The sequence below is a fragment of the Ictidomys tridecemlineatus genome, chromosome 7 (genome assembly GCF_052094955.1).
Source record: "Ictidomys tridecemlineatus isolate mIctTri1 chromosome 7, mIctTri1.hap1, whole genome shotgun sequence".
Lineage (NCBI taxonomy): Eukaryota > Metazoa > Chordata > Mammalia > Rodentia > Sciuridae > Ictidomys > Ictidomys tridecemlineatus.
Window position 1 is genome coordinate 21779953 of NC_135483.1, and position 12738 is coordinate 21792690.

The window sequence follows — 12738 nt, forward strand, 5'->3', positions numbered from 1 at the left end:
AGACTATAGCACCCAGCTATTAAATCAAACAGTAACCTAGGAGTTGCTGTGAATGTGTTTTGTACATGTGTTAACATCTATTAAGTGAAGAAAATTACCTCAATAACATTGGATAGGCCTTATCCAATCATTTGAAAGGCCTTAAGATCAAAAAGCTGATTTATCAGACAAGATGAAATTCTGCCTCAAAACTACAACATAGAACTCCTGCCTATTTCCAACTTACTGGCCTGCCCTGTAGATTCCAGATTTGCCACACTTCACAATCACATAAACTAAATCCTTAAAATAAATTTAAAAAAATACATATCCATATATGTATGTGTGTATGTATGTGTATGTGTGTGTATGTTCTATTCGTTTTGTTTCTCTCGAGAATCTTCACTGATTAAGAGATTTGGGTACTAGGAAGTGAGGTGCTACACCAAAACAAAGCAAAACAAAACAAAAAAAGCTAAAAATGTGGAAATGACTTTGGAATTGAGTCATGGGAGGAGGGTGGAAGAGGTTTGAGGTGGAAAACTAGGCTCTGATAGATCCAAGATCTTTGATGAAACATGGTAGAAATCAGGACTTCCAAGATGACTCTAATGAGAAGTCAGAAAGAAGTGAGGACAATAAAGCTTCTATTGTATTAGAGAACATATGTATTGTCGTGAATAGAATATTTTTAGAAATATGAACATGAAATGCTACTGGTGAGGTCTCAGACAGACATGAAGAACATGTTGTTGGAAACTAGAGAAAAGAAGAACTTTGTTATGAAGTTGCAGGAAACCTGACAAAATTTTGTTCTGCTATTGGGTGGAAAGTACAACTTGTAAGCAATGAAGTTGAATATTTCAATGAGATTTCCAAGCTAGGTGTAGGAGGTGTGGTCTTGTTTCTCCTAGTAAATTGGGAAAGAAAACAGATGAATTTTAAAAGGAATTTTTAAACAAAAAAAGGAAGCAGAACTTGATGGTGGGGAACATTCTCAGCCTCTCCATATTGCAAAGCATGAGACAGCATGTTCTAAAAAGAACACCCAGGCTACGGCTAGCCAACCTTTAGCTGGAGCATTTCAGCATATGATTTATGCATCCCATCAATGATCTCAGCAAAATTCAGAAATAGAGATGGGTTATCCAGGGAAGGTCTGTGGAAAGACTTTATATCTAATGGCACAGTCTCTTTGATATCCCCAGAGATGGGCAAGGTTACACTGCTCAAAACTGCAGCTTAGATGGAATGGAGAGAAGGGAAGGCTATGGGACTTCTGGGATTCCACAGGCAGAAAACGCTAATCAAGCTCCTAAGTGTGACACATTTCAAGCAAAACTAAAGAAGACTTTTTGAGCAGAGACATAGCCTGAGGGGCTAGAGCTGCCACTCTTGTGGGCCAAGAAGAAACAGCTGATGCCTCAACCCCAGCAGAAGAGCATTAACCAACAAATGGAACCTGCCTTTTGGGTTGCAAACGTGCTGGGGATTCATGACTTCTTTTTTCCTTCCAAATTCTCTTTTTTGAATTGATAATTTCTACCCTATGCTTGTCCTATAATTATATTCTAGAAGCAGATCATTTGTTTTCTGTAAAAAAATTGAGAGAAATTTTATCCCAGGAGAGACCATACCCAAAGTCTCCCCCATATTTGATTTAGATGAAATTTTGAACTTTTTTGGTTAATGCTGTTTAATGATTTTTGTTTATTTTACAATTGATGTTGGAATGGTTAGGACTTCAGAATGTCATGTTGGAGTGAATGTATTTTGCACACAGGAACATGAACTTTTGGGAGCCAGATAGTAGACTATGCTTGATTAAATGGTGTGTCTCCAAAATTCAGATCGACTTGGAACTGAAAATGCATCCTGTGTGGAAATGGAATTTTTACCGCTATTTGGACATGAGGACATCCAGACACACACAGAAAATGACCATGCAAACATGGAGGTGAAATAGGAACGAGGTTGCCACAGACAAAGGAATGCAAGGAAGCCAGTAACCTTCAGAAGCTGGAAGGAGCAAGGAAGGATTCTTCAGTTTTCAGCTGGAGCATGGTTCTGCTAACAGCTGGACTTCAGGCTTCTGAATTCCAGAACTGTGACAAAATAAGTGTCTGTTACTTTAAGCCACCCTATTTGTACTGATCTTCTATAGTAAATCTGGAAAACTAATACAGCACCTAAAGTTACCTGGGTGGTAAAAGGGAAAGAGCTAAATAAAAGCCTAATAATCCATCTTTCTTATAAGGCAAAAAATCAATAAAAGAAATAAATGTATTCCATAATGAAAATTTAAATAATGATAGATTATTTAGGCAACTCGTTTATTTTATTTAAAAAAATGCTCCTTAGACACAAACAGATAAATTTAAAACAAATGAATTAAAATAAAAAATCATTTCATACCATGGGATATGAAAACAGAGTCAACAAGAGACACAGGCTGAAGGGGTTTGCATGAATCCTTTGGAGACAGGTATACATATGACTACAATAGTTAGAAGAATTTTTTTTTAATGTTAATGATTTAATCTTAAATTGGGATCCAGTCTGAAATCCCACAACTCAACCATGACGTAGTATCTAGGTAGGACACAATATAGCAAGCCTGTGTTCACAGATAGCATATATCCAAATAAAGGGAAATGTTTTTTTCAAAATCTATCACTCTAAAATTGCATTTTTCCTAAGTGTGTTCAATGGCTGGTAATGGGAATTTTGTAAATATACCTGAGATAATTTTGAGTTGAGTGGCTTTCTTGACTTTTCTATTGGACTTAAATTTGTATTAATGCACCCTGAGATGCTCTCAGAGGGAGATATTGTGTGCAAGAACCCCAAATTATTTCTCTGCTGAACCCCTAATTCGTGGATCATATTTTGGTCTGTGAGATCAAATTCAATTATGAAGCTTTAGAAAGATGTATACCCTCTACTCGAAGTGTCCACCAAAGTAAGCACACATTTTTCATATCTTTCTGTCCTATAAGCATATGAGTTTGAAGGTAGGGAAGGAGGTTAAAATAATATCTTTTAATTTAAAGGAGAGTTTATTTAAAGTCTAATATTCAAGAACTTACAGCAATACTTACCTTTCACTCACCATTCTTCTATGCACTCTTTGATTATCCACTCTTTCAGTTTTTTGATATATATAAAGGATTAGCCTCATTCTGGGAAATTACACAAAATAACCTAATAGCCATTAAGAGGGGCTCAGAAGACAGTTATCATTGATGCATTAGAAGACTGTAAAATGGCACCTGTAACAATTTAATGAAATTACCTAAATTACTCCATCTAGAGAAATAGAAAAACAAGCCTAATCTGGGTTAGGTTTCTTCAATCATTCCTTATACAAATCTTGATAGTGCGCATCTACCATGAAAAGGCATGAGCAGTTTTAGATTTTAGAGATTTGACTAAACTCTAAAGCAGAAGAAATGGACTTCACAATTATAAGAACAGAAGCAACACTATTTCAGGACCCACTTATATGCTCACCATAGAGTATCCCCAAGTGCCCCCAGTGCCCAAAACAGCTTCTTGCTTCCAGTACAAATAAATGTCCCATTGCCTGCCTGGTGGGACAGTCGGAGGAAAGCATGAAACTCTAGGGTGAGGGCATTTCTATGTTGAGGACTGAAAGCTTCAAAGAGGAGTTGGGGAAGAAAGTGAGAATGTGCTTAGAGAATAAGATCTGGACTCCCTCCACCTGCAGAAAGATGCTAAAAATATTGTTTATGAGGGAAGGAGAGACAATTGAAAGAGCACAACTCACCTGTATCTTTCCCACTAAGACACTCAGCCTACATCCTTTAATTCCTTATCTATTAACTGGTGACAATACCCACCCACTAAAACTATGCAAGTATAGATAATGTCTGTATAAAGAATCCCATAAGTACATAAAAATCTATAGTAGAATAGCTCAGATAGAGTAAGCAAATAATAAATAATAATTATTTTATATTCTTACAAAATGATTGCCAATATGCACTGAAAGCCTGTAGGGTTTTTCTGATGAGTATATTGCCTTTACATTGACCAAATCATATCTTGTTTCCATTATTTACTAGGAGTGTGACCTTCAGGAAGCCATTCAATCTCTCCAAACCACAGCCCCCTCTCATCTATAAAATGGACATATAAAAACAGTACGAGGTTGCAGTCAAGATTAGATGAGACTAAGCATGAAAGCACTTACTTCAATGTTGGTTCCAAACCAAATAATAAAAATAATCTCCTTTGATGATACAGTATTCTGATTTATTAGTTTATTAATAGGAGCTTTAGTTGGGAAGTAAGATTCATTACTCATAAGATTGATGATAATTAAATTTCATTCTGCTACATATGGATTTCCAGTTTTCCCAGCACCATTTGTTGATGAGACTATCTTTCCTCCAATGTATGTTTATAGTGCCTTTGTTTAGAATGAGATACCTGTATTTATGTGGGTTTTTCCTCTATGTTTTCTATTCAATTCCATTTATCTTCATATCTGTTTTGGTGTGAATACCATGCTTTTGTTTGTTAGTATAGCAATGTATTGAATTTAAGGTCTACTATTGGTCTTTATGTCTATTTTGATGTGAATGCCATGCTTTTTTTGTGGTTGTTGTTATTATAGCTCTGTAGTATAATTTAAGGTCTGGTTTTGTGATGCCTCCTGCATCACTTTTCTCATTAAGAATTGCTTTGGCTATTCTGATCCTTTTATCCTTCCAAATGAATTTTAGGACTGCTTTTACTATTTCTATGAAAAATATCATTGGGATTTTAATAGGAATTACATTCAATATATATAGGACTTTTGGTAGTATGGCCATTTTGATAATATTATTTCTGCCTATCCAAGAACATGGGAGACCTTTCCATCTTCTAAGGTTTTCTTCAATTTCTTTCTATAGTGTTCTAAAGTTTCATCATAGAGATCTTTAACACCTTTAGTTAAATTGATTCTCAACTATTTTTTTTGAGGCTGTTGTGAATGGGATAGTTTTTCTAATTTCTCTTTCAGCTGATTGATCATTGGTGTATAGAAATGCAATTGATTTATGGGTGTTGATTTTACATCCTGCTACTTTGCTGAATTCATTTATGATTCTAAAAGTTTTCTAGTGCCCTTCAACAGATAAATGGATAAAGAAAATGTGATGTATATACACAATGTAATATTACTCATCCCTATAGAATAATGAAATTATGACATTTGTTGGTAAGTGAAATCAGCCAACCTAAAAAAAAACCAAGATCAAATGTTCTCTTTAATATGTGGATGCTAACACACAACACGAGTGGGGAGGAGAAGAATAGAAGTTCACTGGATTAGACAAAGCAGAATGAAGGAGAAGGAGGGAAAGGGAATAGGAAAGACAGAATGAATATGACATAACTTTCCTGTGTTCACATATGAATACACCATCAGTGAAAATCCACATCAAGAAAGGGATCCTAATTAGAATAAGTTATACTCCCTGTGTATGTATGTCAAAATACTCTACTGTCATGTATATGTAAAAAGAACAAATAAAACATAAAACAAAAGCTGGAAAAAAGTGATGATAACTAGCTAGCAGGAATCCTATTTACAATTATTTTGCAAAGTTTATACAAAGTCTGTCTATCTTACATTCTCTTATGAGTTTCCATCTATTTTCATCATGAAGCCTTCTTTAAGACAGTCCAAATAATCACTGTGGTCACCAGGTCTTCTCTTACATCTTGTTTGACTTTTCCTAGACTTAAAATGGGAAGTTATTATTTCTCCCCCTGCTATGATATCAAGTAAACTATATTTTCTTTAATTGAAAGGTCTATTTCTTATTGAGTAAAGCAGTTTAGAAACTGGGGGCTTGGATTCTACAGCAAGGAATGGTGTGATTTCTCAAATTACTAAACATTCAAATGCCGTATTTGTTTCAGAATTTTTAAAAATGTTTTTACTAGGGAATTATAGGTATACATAATAGTGTGGTTCATTTTAACATAATATATATTTATGGATTATAATTTGTTCCATTTCAATTCCCAGTACTTCCTTTTTTTTCTCCCTTTCCCCTTCTCCTGTTCCCTTTCCTCTACTCTACCGATCTCTTTTCTCTTTTTGTAGAATTCCTCCCTCCCTCCCTCCCTCCCTTTCCCGTCATTTTGCTATAGCTTCTACATTATGAGAGAAAACATCCAACCCTTAAATTTCTGAGTTTTATTTCACTTGGCATGATGTTCTCTAGTTCCATCCATTTGCCAGAAAATGCCATAATTTTATTCTTCTATATGAGTGCATAAAACCTCATTGTGTGTATGTGTCACATTTTCTTTATCCATTTCATCTGTTCACAAGCACCTGGGCTGGTTCATAACATTTCAATTGTGAATGCACAGCTATAAACACGGATGAGCCTGTATCTCTATAGTACACTGATTTTAGTTCTTGGGTAAGTACCAAGAGTGGGGTAGCTGGGTGGTTCCATTCCTAGTCTTTTGAGGAATCTCCATGATGCTTTCCAAAGTGGTTGTACTAATTTGCCATCCCACCAACAATATATGATCTACCTTTTTACCCATGTCCTCTCCAGCTTTTATTATTTGGATTCTTGATGATTGCTATTCTAATTAGAATGAGATAAAATCTCAATGTAGCTTTGATTTGCATTTCCCTAATTACTAGAGATGTCGAACATTTTTTTGTATATTTGTTGGCCATTTGTATTTCTTCTTTGGGGGAATGACTATTTAGGGTCTTCTGCCCGTTATTAATTGGGTCATTTGTTTTATTGGGATAAGGTTTTTTGAGTTCTTTATATATTTCTGGATATTAATCCACTGTTGGAGGTGTAGCTGGCAAAGATTCTCTCCCGTTCTATAGGCTCTCTCTTCACTATCTTAATTGTTTCCTTTGTTGTGCAGAAACTTTTTAATAGGATGCCATCCCACCCATTGACTAGGAATTAGACCATAAACTTTGCAACTGCTAGAAGAAAATGTGGGGTTAAAACTCCAACATATTGGCAAAGGCACCAACTTCCTTAGCAAGACCTCTAAAATTCAATAAATAAAAAAAAAAAAGCCTCATTTTGAAACAGGGGGAGGTGACATTGTAGGGAAAACAGGAGACCTGAATAATATGAAGCCAGCCATTCAAAGATACTGGAGGGGGGGGAGATGAATAATGACTAATCTAGAAAAAGGAACAGCGGGGGCAAAGACCGGCAGGAGAGAACAAAGATTGTTCAAGAAGAGGGGGTGGTATTTGGCTGTCAGCATTCCATAGCTGAAAGTTTATGAGAAAAGATACATATCTTATACTTTATATTAAGTTGCTCCTGCTTCTAGCATTGTGACTCAGTTTGCTGATAAATTGATTCTCTGCTAGAAGTTTCCCTCCAGTTTTATGTATTTTCTGATATCCTTAACCATATGCAATGGTTTCCCACTAAATCTCTGTGCACCCAAGTAATTTCACTCCCCACTTGGTGTCTCTGGTTTCTAGCATTGTAATGGGAAACTATTATGATAGTCCCTCAACAGCATTATCCGTTATCACCTCTTCCCCCAGAAGCCAATTATCTATCTCATTCATTCCTCTGCTCAGAGCCTCCTTCAATTCATCTCTATCCTTCTGCTGCTGAGCTACAAAATGGAATCGGTTTTTCTCTAAAAACAGTATTACCAAAGAACAGAAGGACAATCTTCTCCACATGCTGTGACTCCATAATTTTTGTGCCCCATCCCAAGCAGTCTGTTTATTTTCTGTTACTAGATACCATTACAAAATCAAATCTGCTTTTCTGCCCACTCCTCCCCTACCAGTCTTGCAGGGAGCTTTCCAGGATTTGTCTCACCCACTTAGTGTCTGTTGTAGATATCCTCTCCCCAGGTTGTGTGCTGCACTTTTTCTGAGCCGAATCTCAACTTCAACTTGGCCCATACTTTGTCATTTTATGTCTGGAAGCATTTCTCAATTATTTCTGTGTTCAGCAGTGTTTTAGGGAATCCAGCCAACTGTGAGCATCTAATCCTAAATGAATAGAATCAGAAATTCTTAACCGTGATGTTCCCAGGGCAAAATTTCACTAGAAAGGTAGCTTTCCCTGAGAAGAAGTGAAAGCCAGAGGCAGAACATTTTGAGAACAGAGCTCCACGGGTGTTGGACTGTGAGCCTAGAGACCCACACGCAGGTGTGACTCTGCATTCCATGCAGCCCTGAGCCCAACAGTACTCTCCGGTGATCAGCTTGTTCTTCCAGAAAACAAAGAGAACTCTTTGTGGTATTTAAACATAATTATCAGGGGACATTTTAAAAAAACATTTATACCCTCAGATGAATTCATTGTACAAAAATGGCACCACTGGGCTTTGCAGTTGAGGATTACTCAGTCCATCCATCTATCTACTCATCCCCTTGATGGTCCTCCATGGATCCCTGAGAAGGCTCAAAACACAATTCATAACACCTTGGGCTGGATGGCTCTGTAGGTTCCTCGCCACTCACCAGATCTCTAAGTGATCATTTGAAGGTAGGAAGAGAAATGTGTGGAAATGAATAAAAAGCAGAATTAAAAGAGATGAGCCATAATTGAACATCTATTATATCCAAGCAATGAGACTTAGAGGTGACAATAAAAGCCTTCAGCAATTGAAGATATATGTGGATCCCAACAGAAGTTGGGACATAAAATCAAAATTATATATCAAATACATAGCCACTCTATTTCTTTTTTGGTTATTATATGCCATTAACTCTTCTCAAAGAGTGTTATTGAGCATTTAACATTCCTGTAGTATATCCGGCAGCAGTCTATCCCTGACACACATTTGCAGAGAGCAGGAAGTCACACTCTCTCTGGACAGTCTGGTTAAAGTAGGACAGAAGAAATGATACTATATCAGAGGTTTTGAGTGGAGTGTTTCAACATTCCCATTCTTCCACCTAGCTGGACAATCACTGTGACCAAAATACCTGACAAGATCAACTAGAGGAGGTAAAGTTTACCTGGGGCTCACAGATTCAGAGGTTGGCCAACTTCATGGCTCTGGGCCAAAGATGAGGCAGAACATGATGGTAGAAGGGCATGGTAGAGGAAAGCATCTCAGGACACAAGAGTCAGGAAGCAGAGAGAACTCCACTCATCAAGGACAAAATATAAACCCCAAAGGCATATCCCTAGTGACCTACTTCCTCCAACTACACCTTACACCTACAGTTAGTCCTAGTTACTGCCCAGATTAGGTTACAACTCTCTGGTTAGGCTACAACTCTCAAAAATCTAATCATTTCTGAAAATTCTTTAATTGTCTAACACATGAGATTTTTGTGGGGACAGCTCATATTTAAACTGTAACATGGGTTTTCTGAGTTGTCCTGATTGATCAGCAAGCATATTTATAGCCTTATATTTGGTAAAATTATTGAAATATCTGGATTAAAAAACCTCTTCCCACAAAGCATGTTTATACAAAGATTAGGCCATTCTCAACTTAAATCCTTCTTTTCCAGAGAGGTCATTGTGGACCAGATTCCCTAATTTTAAATTAGATCTCAATATTTTTCCCTCTCTTCCTCTCTTTTACTTTGCTTCATCAATATTATATAATTTTTAAATTTAATACTTTTATTATTAAGTATTATTTAATAGTTTCCTTCCTTTTGTAGACTGAGAATTCATGAAGGGAAGTGTGGGGTTGACTCTGTTCATTTTTTTTTTAACTTCTCTGCCTCCTTATTACCATATGAGCTCCCAAGAGACAGGAACCATCAGACTTCTTAGCATTTCCAGCTCCCAAAGGCACACTAATAAAGCAAAGAGGGACAGATGACTCAGGACTCTGTGGGTCTGTGTATGAGAATGAGGTAAGAGAACTACAAGCTTCAAGGACAAGTGGAATATGGAGTTGAAATAATCCTCAGAAACACCTGACAGTACTCACAGCGCAATGTACCCCTCCCTCATCTTGCACAGCCCTTCCACCCATGGTCCCCACTAGACTTCCTGACAGTGATGACCTTTCTTTTATAATAATGCTACAATAGTGAAGAGGGTTCAAAATGGTAGTTGTTATTTCTTTACCAAGTATGTGCCAAATAGTACTCTAAATAGTTGACACTATTCATTTAGCAACTTATTTGTGAATGAGCTCCAAGAAGGTCAGAATTGTGGCTTAGCCTGATGTGCAAATCTGGGAGAAGAAACTTCCTTAATTTAAAAGTAAAAATCTTGAATCAGGATCAGCACCAAAGCATCAGAAGTATTCGTTTGTCCCAAACCTATATATTATATAATTTTTAAATTTATATAATCTGAGATGGAACCAATTGTGTTCCACTTACCAAGCAAGGCAGAAATATGAAAGATGGGATGGCAAGATACCAACCATTTAGAAGCAACCTAGACATTCTGTACGACTCATTTGTCTAAGTGCAACAAGAACACAGACCTCTATTGAATTGTAATGTCTGTCACACACATGGATGACGGCATGGGATGCCTCCCCTAAACCTACCACTGCTGCAGGGCAGGTGAGTACTCCTCAGTCACACCCCCAGAGAGGAAAAGCCCAACCCAACAGTGCAAAAGAGAGACTATGGCAACAAGACAGCCCTTTCTCCTTTTCAGATTCCCTTGCCACCACTCTGCCCACAGGAACTGGCTGACGGAGCTAATGAAAGAGTGAGGCCAAGAACACCAGCAAGGAAACGTGAACACAGGAGCGCTTGCTCTCTCTACAACAGCTCGGCACTTCAGCTCAGCAGACTCAGGAAAAAGATGTCCCCAAACTCTTTTTCAAACTGTGTCCGACTTCCTGTTCTTTTGATGATACATACAGGGTTTTATCTCATAGGAACAAGCTCAGGTTGCAAATGTATGAGTTCATGATCAGTTGAAAAATCGTGCTTCTCCCTCTAGACTCTGAGCTGGAGCTCCATGAAACCCAAACCTGTTGCAACTTCACATCAAGTACCCTCCTTCCTGCCTAGCAAGTCGAGGACCCCCAGTAAATACTGCCTATGTGACTAAATGAATGAATGAGGCCCTGGGTTTTATAAAAGCCTTATTGAGAAGCTTTGATCATCTCACTATCCCAAGGAATGGCATTTGTACAAGGTTCATGTTGCTTTTTGTTTAATTCACTTTGTGATTAACAGGGTTTGGGAGATGAGGAGGGCAGAATGAATAATAAATATATGCCATAAAGTGCCATTTTCAGAAAAAAATAAAAACATTTTTTCTAATAAAAAAAATACAGTCCTCAAATTTTAGTTCCTAGTGTTACTAACCATTATTTTAATGAGAGAATAGTTGAACAAATAAAAAATAGACTCCCCCCACCACCACCAGCAATGACCACACCTCAGAAGTATATAAGGCAATAGGATACAAGTTCCTTTATGTGATGCAGCTACTTTGGCAGGTAGAGACCACTGAGAAGAAGGGAAGAGAAAGAGTTGACAAGAACCAGGAGCAAACGTGGGAGCATTTGTCTTTTTGGTTGAAGCTTCAAACCCCATCTCAACTCCCTGGATTTTGCTTTTAAATAAACTGCTGAAGTTCCAGTCAAGTCATAGTCTAAGAGGAGTTACAGACAGTTGTCACGAGCTACTGTCATTCAAAGAGAAGGAGGATACCTGGGCTGTGAGAGCGCCTTATCTCATGACCAACTGGAAAGATAAATGTGTCTACAAGCTCAAGGTAGCAGAGTCTGTCTTTTTAAAGACCCTGGTTGTTAGGGCTTAATTCTATTGGCCTCTGGAAAGGATAGATTAGAAGGAACCAGAAGGGACAAAACCTTGCTGCTAACTCTTCTAGCTAACACAGGGGAATATAAGCAATACTAAGAGCAGAGAAGAACCCAGAATAAGCCACAAAGCTTGTGAAAAATGCGGATTGTTCCAGTAAGTTGTCTCTCCTCCCAGTCTCAAGCAAAGAGTATGCACTTCAATGCTAGAGATGTTATACTGAAGCCATGCTTGGGCAGTGTCCATGGAAGCCCTACCTCTGGGCCTCCCAGATACCAGAATATCACCTTAAGGGCCCCTCTCCAAGTTCAGCTTCATATTTTCTACACTGTAATTGCATCTTTCCTTCTTTATCTAACCTATCTCCTTAGACCTGAGTGCTAATGAGTACCAAGTTTGTATTCATCAAATGAATGAGTGTTCACAACCTCAATCTGGCAGTGAGGGCCCACTACCTAATTTTCTGGACCCACTGCAAAATGAAAATGGTTCTTCTTGTTTAAAACACCAAGAAAAACGGGAGAAGTTAAAGTCTAGAGATATAAAGCTCTCTCTTCCTCCCATGTCTTCAGTTTCACCTTGTCATTCATTGTGTATTTTAATTTGCTGTTCAGTGTCTTCTAAGTAAAGAAAAATAAACAGTGAAATTATTAGCATGACTTTTACTATTTAAATCATGCAATGACAGTTAAATGCAAATAGAAGAGCAGTTAGCTCATCGGAGGAATCACTGAAATCACACAATTCTTCTTTCATAACTCATACAAGTATTCCACTCTTACTACACTAATAAAAACACTGCCCCAAACTAGCTCAATGTTTTATTTCACTTCTTATTGCAATTCCATTTCCCCTCAGCTCACTGGTGATGAAGGATGTGTAAGGAAACTGAAAATTTAAAAAAAAAAAAAAAAAAAGATGGGCTGGGGATATAGCTCTGTTGGTAGAATGCTTACCTCGTATGCACAAGGCCCCGGGTTCAATCCCCAGCACCACAAAAAAAAAAAAAA

General features: G+C 37.5%; 1 long non-coding RNA gene across 1 annotated transcript in view; it reads right to left on the reverse strand.

The window, feature by feature from the left end:
- Positions 1 to 6094, reverse strand: part of LOC120892921 (uncharacterized) — a 31678-nt gene extending 25584 nt beyond the window's left edge. The window contains exon 1 of the long non-coding RNA XR_013423839.1: positions 1990 to 6094. This is a non-coding gene — a long non-coding RNA (uncharacterized LOC120892921). The remainder of the gene's footprint in view (positions 1 to 1989) is intronic.
- Between the last annotated feature and the right edge of the window lie 6644 nt (positions 6095 to 12738).